Source organism: Diceros bicornis, chromosome 39, assembly GCF_020826845.1.
Source record: "Diceros bicornis minor isolate mBicDic1 chromosome 39, mDicBic1.mat.cur, whole genome shotgun sequence".
In the NCBI taxonomy this organism is placed as follows: domain Eukaryota; kingdom Metazoa; phylum Chordata; class Mammalia; order Perissodactyla; family Rhinocerotidae; genus Diceros; species Diceros bicornis.
In genome coordinates this window covers 22,302,541-22,317,863 of record NC_080778.1, presented here as the reverse complement: position 1 = coordinate 22,317,863, position 15,323 = coordinate 22,302,541, and the positions used below count along the sequence as shown (strand labels likewise).

General features: G+C 41.9%; 1 long non-coding RNA gene across 2 annotated transcripts; it reads right to left on the bottom strand.

Moving 5' to 3' along the window:
- Nucleotides 1-1,795: 1,795 nt before the first annotated feature.
- Nucleotides 1,796-14,893, bottom strand: LOC131399719 (uncharacterized). 2 transcript variants are annotated; one of them, XR_009217212.1, is made up of 4 exons: nt 14,766-14,893; nt 13,164-13,290; nt 3,410-3,521; nt 1,796-2,200 (listed from the first exon to the last, which is right to left on the bottom strand). It is a non-coding gene; the product is annotated as an uncharacterized LOC131399719 (long non-coding RNA). The 2 variants fall into 2 exon arrangements; XR_009217211.1 differs by lacking the exon at nt 14,766-14,893 and having other exon boundaries at nt 13,164-13,798.
- Between the last annotated feature and the right edge of the window lie 430 nt (nt 14,894-15,323).

Sequence of the window (15,323 nt, the reverse complement as noted above, 5' to 3'; positions counted from 1 at the left end):
TAAAGCACTGAGAAGAAATTCAGATGAAAAGTAATGTACTAAGAAGGAAAATTGAATGATAAAGTCAATAGAAATTATTTTGACATTAAGAAGTAAATTGTAACAAAAACATTTTTCAGATAATACAAAGAGTGATAATTCATTAAGAGGAAGAGATAAGTTTTGAATTAAAGTACTGATAAGGCTCTTTATTTTCTATAATCTAATTAATGAAGAGCAGTGAATCGTGTGAACTTATTGGAAAAATATCTAAATTTCTTTCAAATTAGCTATATGATACTGATATTGAAAGAGATTAAAATCAAATTCACAATATACTATTACAAGGACACCCAAGACAAGCTGATTTATAAGTAGCATCGATTGAAAGAGTATTTAAAATTATTCACACACAAGAAAATTTGCAATGTCCTGAAATCTTACAGTTCTTATAGCTCATATATGAAAGAAACTTGATTGAGGATTTTCTGTACTTGACAACAATCCTGAAAATGTACTTATAATTATGAATAAGTTGTGAACCAGAAAGAAAAATTTCAATCAACTGTAAGTTGGTTCACTCACCAGAGGAATGAGTGAATTATCATTCTATTCTCTCTACAGGAGATGATATAACAAAATTCTCATCATGGGGTCAACAATATGCAACCAAAATGTGGGACAAATAGAATTATAGATGTGAATCAGCAGTTAAAAAAAATAAGTTTTTTCCCTAGATTTCATGATATTTCTGGAATTTGTCAGAATTTTAAAACTGTCATTTGTTATGATTTCTTTCTGCAATAAATATTCACTTTCATTCTTAATTTTGTATTCTTTTTCTTAAAATGCACCTCCAAAATTATATTCGTGTCAGGCCCCGCCACACCTGGACTTGTCTCTGCCTGTTTTTAGATTGTGGCTTCCTCAGGGGCAGAGGCTGTGACCTTTTACTCTTTGTATTCCCGGCATAGTGCCTGACAAAAAGTAGGAACTTAACAAATACGTGTGCAATTAAATGGAGTGGGGGCAAACAGTCTGATAGTTCAGTGCAAACTGTTGGCCATGGAGAGAGCAGTAGAGATGCATCAAATCATGGCCTAAATTTTCTCCACGGAACAAATACCCTTTTGCCTCTGGGGATACTGGTCTGGAAGACCCTAATTTTTTTTTTTTTTTTTTTTTTTTTGTGAGCAAGATCAGCCCTGAGCTAACATCCATGCCAATCCTCCTCTTTTTGCTGAGAAAGACCGGCTCTGAGCTAACATCTATTGCCAATCCTCCTCCTTTTTTTCCTTTTTTCTCCCCAAAGCCCCAGTAGATAGTTGTATGTTATAGTTGCACATCCTTCTAGTTGCTGTATGTGGGACGCCGCCTCAGCATGGCCGGAGAAGCGGTGCATCGGTGCGTGCCCGGGATCCGAACCTGGGCCACCAGTACTGGAGCGTGTGCACTTAACCGCTAAGCCATGGGGCTGGCCCCTGGCAGGCTCATTTTTAATAAGGTTTATCCAATCCAGCCCTTCTGTACCTTCAACACCCCTGTATACAATTACTACTCAGTCAAAATTAAAAATTGAATATAGGATTCGGGACAATGCCTTCTCTATAACTTTCTTGCAAGGACATAAATTCAGGACCTTTCTGATTTCATAATATTTGGGGGAAATATTACAAATGGGGTAAGTAAGGTTGGAGCCTTTGCTGTAAATTCAAGTACATCCTGAATAATTTAGTCACCTACCTTTGCATTGCAAATACCAATGAAAATAGTTTTATAACACAATAAAAATGATAAGACATGGTAAGTCTCAGCTTGCTAGGTGAACTGAAGTTTATTTGTTACTTTTCACAATCAGAAATAGAAATGGTAGAATTACCAGACGATAGGGTTGCTTAAGAAGCTGTCTAGTCAGGCAGCACCACCATTATCCCGTCCCAACAGATGTGATCCTATTTTTAAAGACTTCTGGGAAAGGGAGATTCCCTTACCTCCCTTAGCAACCGGTTCCAATGTTTAACAACACTTGCTTCCAGGGATGCTGGCTCTCCCAGCCTGGCTAGAGTACTTTCACATGTTTCTATGTGTTGGTATTTTTCTTTGTCCCCATTTCTTCTTTTAGGATTTATTTTATCCCCTCATTCCTTTGACTTTTTCCATTAATTTTGTTTGTAGACATCTTCTTTTCAAAATAAAAATGGAATTTAAAGTTACCAAAAATCTAAAATAAAAGCAAGACAGAATATTATTTTAGATGTCACACATACTTGGGATGGAAATGAGTTTTAGCTTAACTTTTATACAAATGGTACCCAGACATTTGATATTCTGTTCTTATCTGTGTTGATTAGACATACATTTGTGAACTTGAGTGAGTTGAGGACATATATCATTTCATTAAAACACATTACATCCTGGTAGCTTTAAACATTTAAAAATATTTATAATTTTGTTTTAGTCCTTAGTCTCTTATGAATGCTCTCCAAATTTCCGTAGTTTTCCTTAAGTTGATGAGTTCTGAATCGGATATGAAAAGAGTTCTGAGTGGTGCTGAATATCTTGGGCAGAACACCTTTCACTTCTGCCTGAAGTCTGAATCCATCTATACACCTATGTGGCTGACTGATAATACTTAAACACCCAGCCGGCCAAGTTTCATAGGAGAGGTGTGATTTGCCAGGTGCCAGGAGAAGGGTGTTGTTTTGAAATAGTTCTCATGATCAAGTACCTAACTACTTGAAATTCCACTGTTAGTGATTCATTTAATTGGACATGTTTCTTTGTGGGCTCTTTTAAATTGCAAGAACTCTCTAGAATTATAAGACTTTAATCAATTTACTCCAAGAAATCAGCAACTGGTCAGAAGCACTAGGTGTCTGGTGGATGGCTGGGAATGGAGAGATGTAGAGAGAGATTGACCAAAAGTCCTAGTTGACCCTGGACTATGTTGGTTCATGCAAATTGCCCAGAAATATTTATTTATAGCTTCTCCTTTGACTCTCAAATGTGTGGTCACCTTAGTAGAGTCAACCAAAGAGGGAAATGGTTAGCAAGCACAGTTGTGAGGAGTCTGGGCACAGCTTTAGAGCCCTTAGACTTGGGCTGGAACCTCTGCTCGTTCACCTGCTGGCTGGATATCACGGGTAGTTCTTATCTAACTGCTCTGACTCTCTGCCTACCCACTGACGAACACAGATCAATATTAACTATCATTTAGTAATAATGTAGCCATTATTACTGGAAACTTCTGTTTTGCCCAGGCTTGGCATTTCTAAGCTATTCAAATCTACCAAGACACAGAAACTTTTCTACTCTTTATCTTATTATTCGCATTCATTTCTAATTGTCCTCCCAAATTTCACCCTTTTAAATTTTCTATTACACAAACCAAGAAAACTGATTGCACTTATATTCTGTGTTTAGCACTTACTTTCATCTTCATGTATATTATTGGTATGGTTCTGTGTGTGTTAACTCTGTCCTTCCAACCTTATTGTAAGTTTCTTGAAAGCAGTAAGACTTATCTCGCCTTTTCCCAGAACCTAGAACAATATGAAGAACAATCAAAAACTGTCAGATCCATGCGGCTTCACTGAGTTAAAACTCCAGGCTGTATATCTCCCTCAGCTTCATTCTCAAATTCTTTTACCTGAGGATGAAAGGTGCTAAAATTATTGCCATTTTGTAAAAGGTGTCAAATAGCTTAGAGGAGATTTAAACATTCTTCAAAAGTGTAGGAATTGCATCCTTCAGGATTGAGATCCAAAATAAAAACAGCTTTGATAGTAACAATTTCTTTGCAACACAAATGAAGAAAATGAGTCTGCCTTGAACGAAAGGAAACTTCTACAGAGCTCGAGCTGCATCTCCATGGTTCACTGGGTCCTTAGCCTTCTCACTGGGCCTGCCAATCAAGACTCTTAGGAGAGTGCTTTTTTGGCACACAAGCCCTGGCTACTTGAAATGAGGCAGACACCTCCAGATTTCGGAGGCCAGACACCAGATGGTAATAATACATTTCAACTATTAGAAGTTTGGATCAGAAAGCTAAAGGTGAAGGTCTTATCTCATTTGTCAAATGATGTAATTCATTATTAAATCAGGACAAACCAGTTAACATCTGAAGTATAATTCTGGTTGCTATTTATAACGCACGCATCAGTTCTTTTGGCTTGACTGGCATTTTTAATCGTGTGTGGCATTTCACAAAAAACTTAGGGGGAGCTAGGAAATGACCTGTGCAAATCACAGTTCTGGATAAATCAAAACTTTTCTTCGTGTGCCAATGAAACATTAGCATGTTTGAGTTACTGAATGAAATGATGGATTATTTAAATTAATCTGAAGCAGGAAACCACAGGAAACTCTGCAGGTAAATTTAGTGAGCTTGGACAACATGGGTGGGATTTTGGTGCTATACTTTTTTAGAATGAAAGTGAACATCTATCCAGGCTCATAAAAAGAGAGGGTGGTCATAAATGAGTCAATTAATTTCTCAAAACATTGATACCAAAAGAAAAAACAAAGATGTCAGCAGACTGTGGTCTCTACCCTGGGAAATCTCCGTATATTTCTTACTGAGAAGTGAATGAGTTTAGTCTTGAGAAAGCTTAAAGATAAAATCTTGCTAATTCTGGTATTGACTCAGGAAAGAAGAGATAATATGATCAGCCTGATAACCGAGTGTTTTAGAGCTACCATACTATTCACCGATGGAGTCATCACCATCTTTCTTCATCAGCATCAGCATCATCATCATGGCTAATATGTATTCAGCACTTCCTTCATGCCAAGCACTATTCTAAGAATTTATACCTGTCTTAATTCATCTTATCCTCTCAAAAATTCTATGAAGTAGGTGCTTTTATTATGCCCACTATACAGATGAAGAAACTGATGTCACATAGATAGTAAGAACTGTAGAATACTAGAGTTGGAAGGAAATTTAGGGCTTACCTTGTTCAACTCTCAGTTTATAAACGAAGATACTTAGGCCCAGAGATTAATGCCCTGCTCAGAGTACACAAAAAGTTACTGGCTGAGCCGTGAATATCTAAATAAACAACCAACATATATTAAGTGCTTACTGTATGCCACTTAACCCTTACAATAACTCCATGCAATAAATACTATTGTCCCAATTTTGCAGGAAAACAGGCTCTTAGATGTTAAGGTACTTGGGCAAATCACCCTCAGGTAAATGAGGATGTAGGGATTTGAACCCCAACCTATCCCTAGAGGTCTTAATATCAGTAGACTGCCTCTCAGACAGGAGCACCTCTCCTCCTTGTGCTTTTCCTGCACCAAGTGGCCTCCTATTTATGCTATAAAGCTGCATTTTCATCTCTGGTCTTATTAGGTCTCACGAGGGAGGAAGCAGTTCATGGGCTCCTGGAATGACCAAGAAATAAGCCAAAATGAGTGGCAGTTCCTCTCTGAAGTTGTGAAGCACCAAAACCAGTAAGAGTCTTTCAGTTTGTTCTACATAAAATTAAATCTCAATGATAATGGAAAAACTAAACCATATATCTTTATGCTTTCTGAAATCCTGATATTTAAAATCAAGCAGATTTTCTTCATTTCTGCTTTCATTTAGGTTTTCTGGGTGCATTTTGCAAACACTGCCGTTATATTTCTATAAATGCAATAAACATGGTGATGTAATCTCTTATTGTAAACTCAAAAAACTCTTGATTTCTTTTTCTTCCTCAAATTTTACCTTAACCATGAAATTTAATATTTCCCATCATGTATCTTTTACTGTTTTATTTTAAAAGTAATATCATGGTTTTATTTAATAAACAGTGAGTTTTAAAGTGACAATTGGCTATTTTTTTTTAGTATATTTTTAAGTTTATACATATTTGGGTCAATAAATATTACTAAGAACGCTTTTCAAAATAGATATACGTATGTTATTTACTAAAGAGAATATATATATATATATAGCTGAGATTTTACACAATGACTAATTTTTTCTAGTTACATACACACAAAACTGTTGGTGCTCTAAGCTGCCCAGCCAAATATCACATTTTCAGTGTAAAGGGAGAAAATTGAAAAATTAGATTTTTCAAGAGCAAAGTAAATTTGGGAGTTGGTTCATTAACATGGAGATGTGATTTGAACTTGTTAAGTATCTGCTAATAAGAGAAAGGTACCCTTTATAGAGATTCAGAAGGCTATTATTTTTACTCATCTACTCGGATAATACAATGCGTGTTCTAAGACAAGCTGGGGGTGGTAACCAAGGGCTTCATTTATCTGAAATTAGAAGTGCCCATAATGGGTTGGCAGGGCTGTGGGTAGCATTGTGTGTTTCCCCGTTCTCTCTAATTAGCCATAGAAAAATGTGAAGAATAGCACCCACATTATCCAAATTCTCTTTAGGATTTGCTACCTTAAAAACTATTTTCCTTTTCTTATGTTCAATATGTATAATTATGCTTTCAGAAAGCCCTCTGCTTTGGAATTCTTTCCTTGCAGACCTGCCACCCAGTTGCAAGTCAGATTCAGCAGCCACTATTTATTCACTGAAGGTTCTTTCTGGGAAAAGTTTTTTAAATTAATTAATAGAATATATCAGATACATTTTTTTTATCTCCAATGTATATCCCCTTCTTTGCAAGTCACCTACCCCATAAAGGAATTTTCCTCTGGCTCCTGGTTGCTTCTCTTAAATCATCTCTTACGACTTTCTCCCCCGCTCCCACGTCCCATGTCCTGCCACATTTGACCTTTCAGTTCCCTGTGGCTCCGAGCTTCTTCTTGTCTTAGGGATTTTACACTTTCAGTTCCTTCTTCCCGGGGCACTCTTTCCCTGCTCTTCATCAGTCAGTTCTCAGCCCAAATGTCAACTCTGCAGCTATACCCCACCCCCATCCAATATTGCTCTACTCTACCTATTTACTGTCTATCAATCACCTTGTTTTATTCTTCATGCTATTTTCCATGATTTGGAATTGCCTTATTTGTTAATTTGTCTGTTATCAGTTCCTCAGCTAGAATGTGAGCCCCACAGAGCCAGGGGCCTCATCTGCTTTGTTTACCCCTGTCTCTCTAGCTACCAAACAGTGTCCAGCACATGGGCACTCGATACTTTATTTTTGGAATAGATAGATAGATAGATAGATAGATAGATAGATAGATAGATAGATAGATAGATAGATAGGTAGATAGATGTCTTCACTCAAAAACTAATCCATGGAGACAGAAGTTAGAATACTGATTACTTCAGGGGTATATTAACTGGGAAGGGGCACAAGGGAGCATTCTGGAGTGTTAAAAATATTCTCCATCTTAATCAAAGTAATGGTTACACAAACCCACACATATATCTGCCAAATTTAATCTAGTTGTACACTTATGAAATTTTGTGTACCTAAATTTAAAAACGTACTAACTGTGTCAATCCATGAGATCTGGTCTACCTGCATGGCATTTGGTAAGGCTGGTACCACTGGTGGCTGGGTCAGGCATCCCTAAATGCCCAGCACAAAATGATTGTGGAAAAATAATTGCTGTATTAAAGGACAGATCTAAGATCAACAACAGAATAGGCTGCTTCTCAAAGCCGCATACTGTTCTTTTAACATGGACCTATTTTAACTATGACTTGACCCACGTCACTATAGAAGACGCTATTTAGCTACGGGAGTCTCATACTTTTCAGTGGTTGTGCCATGACTTGTACACAGAGCCCAGGAAAAGAAAAGAAGGCAGGAGTAAAATGCTAAGTCTAAAACTCAGAGAATTTATTCACCACAATACACAGTTGGCACAGTCTGTGCTAGTTGAGGATTCCACAGTCTAGATCAGGAGAAATGATTGTAAAACAATGATAGATAAAATCAGAGGGCACTTAGGGCCGGCCCGTGGCTTAGCAGTTAAGTGCGCACGCTCCACTACTGGCTGCCCGGGTTCGGATCCTGGGTGCGCACCGACGCACGCTCCTCCGGCCATGCTGAGGCCGCATCCCGCATACAGCAACTAGAAGGATGTGCAACTATGACATACAACTATCTACTGGGGCTTTGGGGGAAAAAAAAAAAGGAGGAGGATTGGCAATAGATGTTAGCTCAGAGCTGGTCTTCCTCAGCAAAAAGAGGAGGATTAGCATGGATGTCAGCTCAGGGTTGATCTTCCTCACAAAAATAAATAAACAAATAAATAAAACTGTTAAAAAAAAATCAGAGGGCTCTAGGGAGACATGGGAATATATCAGTTTTCTGGAACAGAAGGTTTTGACATGTTCATCTATATACGCAAGAATGTCAATGGAAAATGACATGCTGAATAAATAGTTCCTTTATGAAAATCTTTTTTAAAAAGATATATTACAAGTAATTAACTTTCTAATACTGTTATACTCTATGAAAATCCATGAGGATGGTCTCATCTGTATAAGTGGACTTTTCAAATCATTGAATCTTAACCCTCTTGTACAAAATATTTTAAAAATGATTTTAATTTTCTCTTGTGAAAATCTTTCTGAACAGATCACAGGTTTCCTCCTCCTTTTGTAGAGAATGTATTGTTATGACACACTCTTCTCTCCATGGTTTGGGTCCATGATGCACATTGATGATTGCATGGCACCATCTCAGCGGTTCCTGTGTTGTCGTCCCGCTAACAGCTAGGTGAACCCACCCAGGTGCACATCTACATAATTTTGGTATCTCCTTCCCTGCTGAGAGCACTCTTCTCTGGCTCTGAGATAACATCTTCTACCAGCACATCCTCTCTTTGATGTAATGCTTTTAACTTGCTACCTTCTTTTACATAAAATTTCTAGCTAAGGGACTAAATCACTGTACAAGCTTTGTGACAACTATCTGACTGTTTCTTTCTTCCTCTAACTCAAGGTTCAAAGCTATATTAAAAAAAGGGTCAAATCTACCAAAGATCTGACCAACAGATAGATTGGGAGTGGGTCAAGTCACTATTCTTAGAAATCCTAAAAGTTTAAGGACTTAGACACCAATAAAAGATTTCACTGGCTAAATTCAACAAAAACACATTTTTCCCCCCAAAATGTTTAAAGGCTGATAATGAGAAACAACTCTTCTCATTTCTGAGCATATAGTGTATCAAATTTATACGGCATAGGTTTAATAAAAAATCTCTATTCCTTCATCCCTACCCATTATTTATCCACCTTTCCATGGACATGAATTTCTTTAAAACTGAAAATTGATGTTTTGCCCTAACAAATCACTACGAGGGTTTGGAAGGAATCTCCTTGATAAGGTCTCTCCCCCATTTTTTTTTCTGTTCCCCTCTCTTCCTACTCCCCTTTTTTCTGACCCTGCTGGATTGTCAGGAGTTCAAATTTCAGAATTTACGGTTATAAGGGAACTCCTTTGTTGTTGGATGAGGAAGTGGGGGCCCAGAGAGGGGAGGCAAGTCTCCTGCCTGCCCAAGGTCAGAGCTGGGACCTGTACTCTGAGCTGAGAGAGCCCCCATCTCGCTCCTGCCTAAGAAGCCTAGGGCATCATGGTGCCCTCTCCAGAGGCCCTGAGCGAGGCATCCTGGGCAGGTGCCAAAGATGTTGCTTCTGCTTTGCCTCTCTCTTACTTCATCTTTCCACACCCTTTCCCTTCAGTCTGTGTCTTACCCCTAGACCTCTAGTGTACCCCACAGCAGTCCTGCCCAAGCTTTGGACCTCCCTGTCTTGCCCCCCTCCGATCCTCTCCATATCATCCCCATCCTATGCTTTGTCAAGATAAATCAGTTTGAGTCCTAAGCTGGCTGTCACTCTGGAAAGGCAATCTAATAAATTAATCTCTCATAAGAAGTTAATGACTTATTAAGATATTAAGATATTAAGAGCTCAATACCTATATTTGACTTGTAATGGAAGATTTCTAGATAGCAAAGCCTTACCCCCAAGCAGTGACTGTTAGGTGGAGAAATTTCAGCCATAACCCATTTGGGAGTGAGGGGAGGGTGACTGAAGAGAGTAGGATGGGGGAGGGCTAACGTGATGCTCTTAATTGTTAAGGATGTATTGTGAGCCTACGTTTCCCTCTATCTAAGGGGGCACTCAGGCTTCAGTAATCCTGCACAGTCTTATTCCTTCTACTGACTGTTTCCTAATTTGATTTTTGTTCTTTAGTCTTGAAGAAGGTTATCAGTGAGAAACAACTGAACTCGTCTTCCTTAGGGTAAAGACCTGACGGGGGTATCCCTTGAGTGCTCTCTAGAACGTAAGAAGTCAGTTTCACTAGCAGCTTGGATTGTTGAGATGTGCAGTGTCCCTCCACAGACTGTGGATATGGCTAGTCCTAAGCTAAACCAGAAAATCATCCAAGTCTGTCTGCATCCTGTTCATCCCCACCAGCTTACCTCTCCCTGACCCCTCTCTCCCCTGTGCAGTCTGAATTCTGTGCTCCACCATGCACTTGACCCTCTCCCACCCTTCCCATCCCCATCAGGTTCATTCACTGGGGGCTTTTCCATCCTAACATATTTGTGCACAGATGAAATCTGGTTAAAATAGAAGCCACAGATATCTCTGAGGAATAAAAAGGGCCAAGTTGTTGTAAGGGAATCACGTGAAACCTGAGGAACGTGATAAAGAGGGGAGAAGAGGGTTCTCGGGCAGCCAGCCCCAATTCAATCTTCGGGGCAAAGTGTAAAGCAGTGGCACTCAAGCTTTAATAAGAATAGGAGTCACAGGTGGATCTTACTCACCATGGAGTTTCTCAGGCCCTAATGTTGAGGATTCTGATTTTATAAGTTTAGGGGCAGCCCAGACCTTTAAATAAGCATTTCAAGAGATGTTGCTACAGGTCTCACCCCGTGGCTTAGTGGTTAGGTGCGCGCGCTCCGCTGCTGGCAGCCCGGGTTCGGATCCTGGGCGCGCACCGATGCACCGCTTCTCCGGCAATAGCTGAGGCCGCGTCCCACATGCAGCAACTAGAAGGATGTGCAGCTATGACATACAACTATCTACTGGGGCTTTGGGGGGAAAAATAAATAAATAAACTTAAAAAAAAAAAAGAGATGTTGCTACAGGTAGTCTTTGGAATACACGTAGAGAAACTCTGGAGTATGAGGTGGCATGGGGTCCACTGGATGTCTGTGAGCTCTGCACATCCTGTGACAGCCAGGAGGATGAGCGCTTTATCCTTCAATCCTAGCAGATGTCACCTTGAGTCACAGTAAGTATGGCTCCAGCTGCTTGGTCTTTAATTACCACCCGCTCCCTCGACTCCCAACCAAAGGAGGTTACAGTAGGATAAAGAAACTGGTCTCCATTAGAGTGTTCGGCTTGTATCCAATGAACAATTCAACAGACGGACAGATTTTCCCTCAAAATTCTTTTCTTCAACTAATTTTTGGAGACCTGAGTATTCTTCACTCTACACAAATCATGAGAGTGCTTAATTTTCTCCATATACCAATTAAAGCAGATGAGTAGAAGTGGGAGACCCATCAAAAAGGCAGTTCTAAACCATCACTTTCTACTAAGACCCAAGGCTATGTTCCATTTATTCATCAGATCCCCATAGCAGGTACCCCCTTCAATGTTTTATTTTTAGTAGTATAAATTTATCTGAGGGAATGGCATGCCAGTTAATCCATTTTGCACAGTTTTGCAGAACGATTTATTACAGTGATTTATACAGAATTTACAGCCATAAGGAATTAGGTATATCATCTTGACCAACTCCATCAAGCCACGCTGTGGTGGCGTCCCACATATAAAGTAGAGGAAGATGGGCACGGATGTTAGCCCAGGGCCAATCTTCCTCAGCAAAAAGAGGGGGCTTGGCAGCAGATGTTAGCTCAGGGCTGATCTTCCTCACAAAAATAAGAGAAACCAAGGCCAAAAACTTAAGGGATATAGCGCACCTGCCCCCCCCCCCCGGCTCCTTTTCTTTCCTTTGGGAACTGCTCTTTCCATGAGGACCACCCCCCACTCCAGGTGTAGGTATGACCATTGAGATCCCTCCACCACCCAAGCCAGGGATTGGTTCAGGGGCAAGGACGTGACCAAGGCTGCCTGAGCTCCCTGGGAAGAAGGTCTTTTCCCACTGGGGTTGCTAAACTAGGAAAACCACAATCTAGGACTGCTGCCACCACCCTGCAGAACGTTTGTCTGAAGAGCAAAATGAAACAGAGATAAGAAGAGCTGAGAGGGAGAAAGACTGAACCAGGGTAACAGCATTTGAGCCCCAGGATCTCGCTGAGTTGGAATTTAGTCCTCGCCTTCTAGTTCTATAAGTCAATGAAGTCCCTCGTATTCTTAAGCTAATTTGAATTGAGGATTTAAACTTGCAATGGAGACTGTTGATGAGTAACACGGATATGCTTGATTCTAGAAGCTTGATGTACAATGTCCCCTGGTCCCTAGTTCTCCTGCCTGGGTATGTCAGCCCCGTGCTCTGCGCCAGGAGGTCTTGAGCTTTAGAATGCATAAGTGTCAACTGCATTATCTGTTAGAAATGCAGATTCCTGGGCCCACAGAGATTCAGATTCAGTGGGACTGGGTGGCAAAGGACATAAATCTTCCCCTTATCAAGCTTTTTCCTGAGTGAGAAAAGTTCTTACAGTGGCCTGGCCAGTTCGTAGGCTGTCACATTCTGTTCCAGACACTGTTTCCCCTGAGCTGTACAAACACGCCCGGCCTGCTCTGGTCTTGGAGCTTTATCTTAGCTGTTCCCTCTACTTGAAAAGCTCCTCACTCCAGGTATCTCCACTGCTAAATCATTTCCTTCAAGCCTTGGCAGAAATGCCATTTCTCAACAAGTCCTCTTCTGACCTCTCTATTTAATACAGCAACACGACACCCCCACCCTGCCCATATCCTTATCCTATTTTATATCCCCCCCCAACTCTTTTTACCTCCCAAAGTTCTATGCCGTTTATTTATGTTTATTTCCCATCCTGCTCCTCCCCTCCTCCCACGACACTGCAAGCTGGGGGAAGTGGGGCTCTTTAATTTGTTCACAGATGTGTCCTAAATCTCTTCAACACATAGTAGGCACTCAATAAATATTTTTTGACTGACAGTGCTTTCAGTTTGAAGTGATTTCTGACTGAAAAAATGCCATACTGCCGTGTGGACGTTAATTATTTTACTTTCTTAAAATCTCATAATCCAGATTACCAGATTTCCCTTTCCTTGGAAATTGAGAAGTGATAAGAAAGCCAGGTAATGAAAAGAAAGTTCTCACCTGTTGCTGGTGCTCCATATGGGTGCCCAGGCTGAGTCAGCTATGCCCCACCCAGCCTTGCTTTCCTTAGAGCTTCTTAGGGCTGAGTGCACAGCTGACCAAAGCCGGTTTTGTTTTCGGAGGTTTCCTGGGGAGGAGTTTTTCTGTTACTATATTGCCCTTACATATAAGCAATTGGACAGATATTCACTAAATACAGATGGACTGTTGGGGATATAGACATAGAGATGTTATAAGGGAAATTCACTTGGAGGGCAGAGGCCTTGGGGGCCCTTCCAAGAAAGGCTCCAACACAGTGGGCTAGTGGGCCTGACCACTGGCAGAGACAGCCACAACAGGCAGAGTGCTTTCTATCCTGCTCTGAGTGCTTCCCAAGAAGGTAAGGCTCTGGAATGACAGACAGGTGTTGATCTGCTCTGGAGCCACACTGGCTCACACCCGGCGACTCCAGGCAACACCTCGCAACGTTCGGGCCAGCGAAAAGGATGCATTTACTTAAAGACAGTAGTTCTTCCCAGCAGAGGGGCCGTCACCTAGTTTACACATATTCACAAATATTTTTACTTCTGCTTCAGCTCAGTTCAGGCAATCCTGTTTAGAGCTTGACGATTTTGGAAGAAAGCAATAAGAATCAAGTTTGACTGAAGACTATCTTTAGGGGGCCTCCTTGGTGGTGGCCTCAGGTCATCAAAATTGATGCATGCTTGCTTTTTAAAGAAATTTTATGTTAACTGCCCAATTACCTGAATATCCTGATATTCACATTATACCACTTAATCTAGTCTTTTAAGGACACATTTAAGATTTCAACTGACATTCATTCTAGCCAAGCAGAAGGCGACCTGCCACCTTCCTTGCGCCCTTCCTGGGAGCCTGGGCAGCTGCTGTTGTGTGTGCTGAAGGGAAATTTGATTCTTAAAGAAACTGCTTAATCTTCTCTATGAAGCAATTAAATAAAATCGGCTGTGGGAGGATGTAGCAGGTGGGTTTGGAAGGGAACAAACATTTTGAAAATCACGTTTTGCGCTTTAAATGGATGTTTAAAAATGCAAGGGCATAACTTTAAGAGAAAATTAAGTCAAGAAAGGCTGAATATTAAACAACTTATACAAAGACAGAAGAAGCCGCTTAAGTGGAAGTAGGCCCGGAATTTAAACGAGAGCAACCTGAAAGGAGACAGCGAAACTTACTCCAAACCGTTCAGATTTTTATCCTTTGGAAAAAATATCGATCAAAAAATGTATCACCCCTTTGTTCTGCAGAGTCGCCCTTCACAGCAACATCGCCATTGCCCGGGACTTCAAGAAATCCACTGATTACAGGTCGAAATGAAAAACAAAACAAAACAAAAACGAAACCAGCAGTGCTCTCGTCGCGGTCATTAAAGGGGCTGCCCTCCCTTTTCATGTATTCTTTTTTAATGAGAAAGGAAGGGAATATCTGATCTGCCTTGACATTTGGTCCCTTTCCGGGAAATCTGAAATTTGAGACGCAAAACATCCCGCAGTTGTTGGTGAAATACTTGCCTTAAAAGCAGAACCACAGTTAATGTCTTTGGCCCGGAATTCCAGAGACTAATTTCCACCCCTCCCACGGAGTCACCTGCTCAGGGGGAACCCCGGCCAGAAATCCGGGTCGCGCCAGGTCAAATCTTGCGCGTCTCTTGTTTACTCCGCCCGGGGCAGGGCGGCGGCGCGGCCGGGGGTGGGGAGGCCGCTCGGGCCCGCGGCGCCCGGGGCGCTCAGCTCCGCTCTGCTCCGCGCAGCGGCCCAGGCGCCCGGGGGGGGCGGCGCGCGGTCCCCGCCCGGCGGGGAGACCACCGGAGGAGGCGCTCCGGGCGCCGGCCCGGCCTGGCAGCCGCTCTCCGCGCTCGGGCCGGCGCGGCCTCCTGGGAAGCTCCCCCGAGGGCGCACACGAGTCCACACGTGCAGGGTAACGGCTGGGAGGGAGCCCCGGTGTCCCCCGCGTGTCGCCGGGCCGGGGAGGAAGCCCAGAGCCGCGGCCCCCTCTCGCCTGGGATTCCCCCGCCCCGCGGCCCTGCGCTCCCCGCGCTGGGGACGGTTTCACTCGCGTCCCTTCCGAGGAGAGCGGAGCGCGCGGGCTGCAGGCGGCGGCCCTCCCCGGGGCCCAGCAGGGCCCAGCAGGAAACCGGCAGCCGCT